Source organism: Gobius niger (assembly GCF_951799975.1).
Source record: "Gobius niger genome assembly, chromosome: 4".
NCBI lineage: Eukaryota > Metazoa > Chordata > Actinopteri > Gobiiformes > Gobiidae > Gobius > Gobius niger.
The window spans coordinates 20,521,011-20,527,623 of record NC_136855.1 but is presented as its reverse complement, the minus strand read 5'-3'; positions in this window follow the sequence as shown (position 1 = coordinate 20,527,623).

Sequence of the window (6,613 nt, the reverse complement as noted above, 5' to 3'; positions counted from 1 at the left end):
AGTGGGACATAATTACAGCTTTGAGTATTTAGCCCCATAATTTACTGCTTCTGTCACATTATTTACAAGTCGCTCTCTTTCTCTCATTGTCTCTCGGCAGGGGTCCACCGCTATAATCTTGTCTGTTAGGTCCAATCCATATTCCCGGTTATTATCACTCTCATTTGCTTATTAAGTGCTCCCTTGTTTTCTTCAAATAAAGTTATAATTAAAGATTTAGTGGAGCCAGCTTGAAATGCTATCGGGTCTTTGTGGAGTCTTGGGTGGGATGAGAGCGAAGTGTGTTTTATCATTCCGGAGGAGTTAATGAGGAAGTGCTCAGCGTGATGCTCTGTTTGTACTTGTGTGCGTTTGTGTGGAGATTTTCTAATTACGTCTCAGTGACAGATTCCTGGCCTCTAAATTATCCCATATACTGTATGCTGTCAGTTGTTTTGTCTTCCCACGGATTTATGCTAATGAGATAAAGCACTTCTACGCTCTATATAAGTTTGACTCGGCAGATTAACAAAGACCCTGTCGGTAATGCAAGATGAAGTTTGCATTGAAATCAGCTGGGAGCTTACAGATAATCATTTTTCATCTAGGGAGGATTGTATTTATACGATACTAACTACTTTTCAAAGGTGCAAAAAGCCCTTTTAAAGTATCACTCTTTTGTCACATCTGTAGCGCTGTTGCCTCAGCTCCCTGATGTGCCACGAACAACCTTCACTATCACCATGTGCACCTCCACTCCGGTTAAAAACATAAAAACATGAGCTATTAGGGAATAACCGACACTACTCTGTTACATTGTGGGAAATACATTTTGTAGCCACAGTTGCTCACAGGCGTTCCCATTCAACACCCCTCCAACGACCACAATGAAACAATCTTACACATTTACATGAGCTTGCAGAGTGATGTGTCATAAGAACTTAACAAAACTATCAACAGGCCAGAACTCAAGAACCCCTGATGTTATAAGAAAAGACCCTTTCTCAAGATTATTGCTAAATGTCATTAGTCCAATCAATCATCATGCAACATTTTCCTGACTTAAAGCCAAAAGATCGCTATGAACATTGTAGCTTCTTCATAGCGAAGTTTAGGTTAGTAACTGTGTCCCACAAGATGTAGTATACACAAGTACTTGAAATCTCCAAAGTCACAATACAATCTGCCAACTTCTGATTTAATCAAATGATAGACACATTAAACATACAGGTTACTGATTATAAGACCGAGTGTCACCGTCCACTACTAGGAAAATACCTTAGTTTAGACGAGTTGATATGTACCTGTCTGGTCTTTATGTGCGCGCTCAGTCACACAGAGTTGTTAGCACTTTGCACACAAATTTAAACATGTCGATTTTCTAAGCAGATTGAAATGTGTGAGCGAGTTCAGGCAGCGGAGCGTGAACACTGAAGTATATTGAGCCATAATCGCGACCCATAAGGCTTGCGGGCATTTGTTTAAAGACTATAAGTCTCAAGTGACATTTCTTCCAAATATTTATGTTGTCAATATCTTGAAAGCAAGGGAAAAGTCAGGACCGCGGCTCCGTAGATAGGAGTGGACCATAGCGGACAGGGGGACGACAGGACCTGGGATATGCCCGACACAGACCCCGCCACTTTTTAAACAATTTAAATTAGTCTTGAAATTGCAGGGGAAAGTTTCAAAACGGTGTTGATGTTAAATATAGTGGGTACATTTCCGTCTGTCAAATCAGCGATCGACGAGCCATATTGTTCACCATCAGATCACTCGTAAAAATACAAATAAAGTGAATTTAGATGGCCTAGCCTATATGTGTACATGGATCTCTCTGGTCACAATAATAATAATAAAAGATTTCATTTACTGTCCACCTCCTTATTGACAAAAAAAAAAAAAGAACTCTACGTGTTTATTTCTCACTCCAATTTAAATGTTCTAAATATCAGCGACATGAGGCCACAGTTTCAGACCCTGCACTTTGTCCAACAGTCGCTTTCGAGGGTCAGAAATGTTTTTCCTCATCTTTCAGTTTGTGTCTATCTCCGTACGCAGCCGAGGTTGTAAAAATAGACTTTATGCTAATCAGTGTTAATTTCGTCGACCAAAATATTTAGTCTTAATTTTAAGTGTTATTTTTGACGACTAAAATTGGACTAAAACTAAATCAAAAGTTTTTCATGAGACTAAAACTATGACTAAAATGTCCAGATATTTTAGTCGACTAAAATAAGACTAAATAAAAATGAAAGGGAGAGACAAAATCATCCAAACTTCTATTGACAGTCTGAAAGAGCCTCATATCATGTAAATTCACTGCCAAAGGATCAGCTCAGAGCTTTGTTCATGTGGAGCAGCTCCATGAAGTCGAGGAACAAGATTAAACATGATTATAATGAATATTATCAATGCAAAGTCGACTAAATTAGTCTTAAATTTAGTCAACTAAAATTACTTGCAATTTTAGTCGACTAAAACTAGACTAAAATTGAAGATATTTTTTTGACAAAAACTCGTCTAAAATCAAATTACATTTTCGTCAAAAGACTAAGACTAAAACTAAATTAAAATATGTTGTCAAAATTAACACTGATGCTAATATCGTAACAAGCTCCACGGTGACGACAAAAGCACTTCATATCATCAACTTTCCAGCGGTTAAAACAGTCCAAATCAGAGCGTTCTTTGTTGCTTTACCCTAACTATCAATACTGTTTGGTAGCCGAAATAAATTCCATTACCCATAATGCAACGGGCGACCCAAGATGGGCATTCGGCTTATTGTAAGGTGTAAGAACACCTTCGGAGCACTTCGACGTCCGCGCTGTAATATCTTCACTTTACTTTGTTATTATGCCTTACAATAAAGTTCAACATGTTTAATTTTGTATAGCTATACTTGGATCATGTAACTACTCACGTAACCATACGTGAAACCAAACGTGGAAGAGCTTGGTCGCTTCTAACTTTACCCCCGTTTGGCCCCATAGAGCAAAGGAGGTGAGGCTACGCTAACAATATCTTTGGTCTTTTTGCGTGACTGAGCACACGCACAAAGACCAGACAGGTACACATCAACTCGTCTAAGCTCAGGTAAGAACATAATCTCAGTATGGAAAAACGGTGGCCTGTTCCTTTAAAATGAATCTGCTTGTTTTATCTTCAATGTGCGTCAAGTTATATGGAACCGAGGAGGCTTTAAAGCAGTCCCATAATGCTTAACAAAGTTTTGACACTGACTCAACTTGAACATTCACTCATTCATCATTCACTTAACTTACTTATTGTCAGTTTCACAAGTTGTTTCAAAGACATCTTTAGTAACTTTGACAACTTTTCCTCCATTATAACTAATCTAAACTCTTGCTTCATCTTTTAAACTTACAGACTCTTGAGATGTGTTCAAAGAATCTTCTCAGACTTAGCCCCTATACTCCGGCACATTTCAATCCGTGAATACCAATCAGGCTGGTTTCCCGAGGCAGGGCCGCTCATCTTTTCTTACCTTCTCGTGACCCACCCTCTGGCCCCGGCCCTGTCTTTGAGAAACCGCCGAGTGGAGTACATTAGGACACGCCCCAGCAACACACTGATTACATATGCTGCTGCAGTAATGAGCGGAGCTGGACAGTGGAAGACTGCTGCTGTTTATGGCAACTCATTATCTGGCCCATTGACCAGAACTGTTCTACACATCACAGAGCCCCGTGTCCTCTACATATACTCAACTGTCACTTTGTCTGCCTCTACAAAAAGTGTGTGCGTATACGTGTGTGTGTGTGCGAGAGAGATGCGGGAAAGAAGACACTGTGAGCATAATGAAAACTTAAATAAGTCTTAATGATCTTTTACTTGCACATGCAGCAATAAAACTTAAGTGTATCTCCAATTTGAGTCCTCATGGTAGTCTTCGTGTATCTGTTTATGCGTCTATGCAGAGTGTGCGCACATGTACATGCACACGGCTATGATCGTCTGCCAAAGTAAAGTGTTTGCAGCCAATAGAGACAGGGGCGCGAAGCTCAAGGGCACATTTGTTTCAAGCTAATGATAGAATGTAAATGGGGCAAATTTCCTGTGCAAGAACAGAAGCGCCCGCACTCAAACACACGCTTTGATAGGCCCCCGCACACAGAAGTGGCGCGGCGGCAGTGGCATCGTGTTGATGGAGTGCAGAATCTCATTACACATCTAATAGAATAAGTGTAGTGTGCGTATGGGGAGAGGAGAGGAGCAGCCAACCTGATTAGCCTTATCACTTTATTATGCCGCTCCGCACGCAGCTCACAGGACAATTGCATTAGAGAGGAGCAGATGAGCTGAAGGCAAGGAGAACTCAGCAAACACAGCCTTAATTGATTCTTCACCAAATTAGCAGGGACAGGTGGGGGGGCTCTCGAGCTGGGTGGCTGCTGCTTGACTGGGGATGCTCCGTTGGCTTCGCTTGTAGTTGACTTGTTGACTTCTCCACTGAACACTTGACTGAGTTACAACTAAGGATGAAGTTTTAGCATTGGTAGTGTGCATGGCCCATTTAAGCCCTTGGTTAAGGTCCATGAAATGGCAAGTGATGAGGACGCCAATGGCCACATCTTAATACGAAAACATTAACCACTCTTCAGACCTGAACAATTAATGATATAAGGAAATGCTTTTTTCCAACTTCATGAAGGAACAACATTTGCTGCTTCAACAAGCAACACTTTTAAAATGCTACTTCCCAGTCCATCACAAACATGAGAACATTAACACAGTCCATTACAAGAATCTATAGTGTGAAGTGGTTGCCAGTCACAATCTGTGGCGGGTTGAGTCATATAGGGTATCCATTGGATCACGGCCGTGTCTATGTTGGCTTCTTCTGCAGTAGAAGGATTAAAAGTAAACCTCGGGTATTAAAAATTAAGTAGAGATGGTAGGCAATAGTACAATAGCTTACTTTTCCCACCTCTACCTCTGAAAATATGCAAAAAGGACATAGAAACAGCACATACAGTAGATCTATTTGTGCAGGTGTTTGTTGTATATAAAAAGTCTATAAAAGTCACTTTAATGAATGAGCCCCACATTAGTGTGCAGTTGAGCCTGTCCCGACAGTTTGGGTGTTATGGGGCGTTGGTAGAGGAGAAGGGGAACAGGGGCTGATGCAGGACACAAGGCGAAGAGTTTGTCTTTGTCTCTGTCGGTGCCCCAGGGGATTGTGGGAGAGTGGAGGTTAATGAATCTGATTGGTTGGTGGAGTTTTTCTGCTGCTACTGCGGTTTGCACACTCACAGAGTTGTACTTTTTTTTTATTTTGCCAAGTTTGGCTTTGACACTGCATCACACGAAGGACAGCGGAGCAGGCAAAAGTCTGCCTTAAATTAAATGAATGCAATGCTTCCTGTGTGATAGTGTATTTTCAGAGGTATTGCTGGTCAGAAGGTTGGTGGCCTAAATCCTGGTTCCTATCAAGGCCCTTTAACTGATTTCTTGAACTCAAATCATGAAAGAGGAAGCCACTGGAATTAAATGTCCTTGTGGTCCAAACTCATTCCTAACATATTTGTAGCCTCCCAATTGTAGCAAACTAGCCTGCAAGTTCATTAGATGTATGTTTTAACCAAAAATGTCTGAATTTTCAATACACTAAAATAAAAACTAATTTAGTTCCACGACTAGAAAAAAAAAATCACGTGCCGTCACTGAGCAAGACACCTCATGCACCTTGTTTCCAGAGTCAGAGGGCAGGAAAGTGTCATACATTATGTGAGGATTCAAAATATTCATTTCACAAACATAACTAAAAGCTTGAATGATGATCTTGCTGGAATTGCTGGTTGATTTGATCATATTATTGTTTCTTGTCTCTACCAAACCTAAATCCTCTACAGACAGTGCATGTGAAGTTATGGCGTCTGTGCGTGGACAGATTAGTCCCTGTACTGGAGTGTGTGTGTGTGTGTGTGTGGTGATGAGCGAGTGTACCAGGCTGAGGGGGAACGAGGGGCGTCACAGCAGTACGTCCTCTGCTCTCCCGGCAGGTCACTAGCGACAGATGTTCTCAGCATATGTGGCGAATTAATTAGCCGCTAGTAAACAGAGGGGGCCGGCGCCGTGAGCTGCCGGTCTGCACCACCGCCGCGCCGTGATGGGACACCTTTTGTCCAAATTCCTCTCTTCCCTCCATCCTCCTCTGATGCATAGTTAGGGAGAGCATCATTCTTTTTGATCAGTGGGTAAAGGGGGGGCCAGCGTGTGTTTTTTCCCAGGGTAGCTGTGCAAATGAGCGTGTGGGTATCTCGGGTGAGCCAGGCGAGGATTGTGGTGCGGTTCGTGTGTCGGCACCACATCATTTGGACATGGCAGCGAGCCTGTTGTTGTGACGAGAGATCCCCTTGATGACCTAATTGGTTGATTGAAGCGTGCTTCTTCATGTATGTGTGTGTGAGAGGGAGTGTGTATGAAAGGCCTCAGATTCCCTGAACTGGGAATGTTTTCACAGCCACAGAACAACTTGGCAGGGACCGGGTACCTTCAGAGAGCTGTTTGAATAAACACGTAGACACAAAGGGATCCCGGAGTGTAAGGCTGTGGAGTTCTTTAAATGGATTATTGCAGTCCTGTAAATGTCAGCTAAGATTGTGTT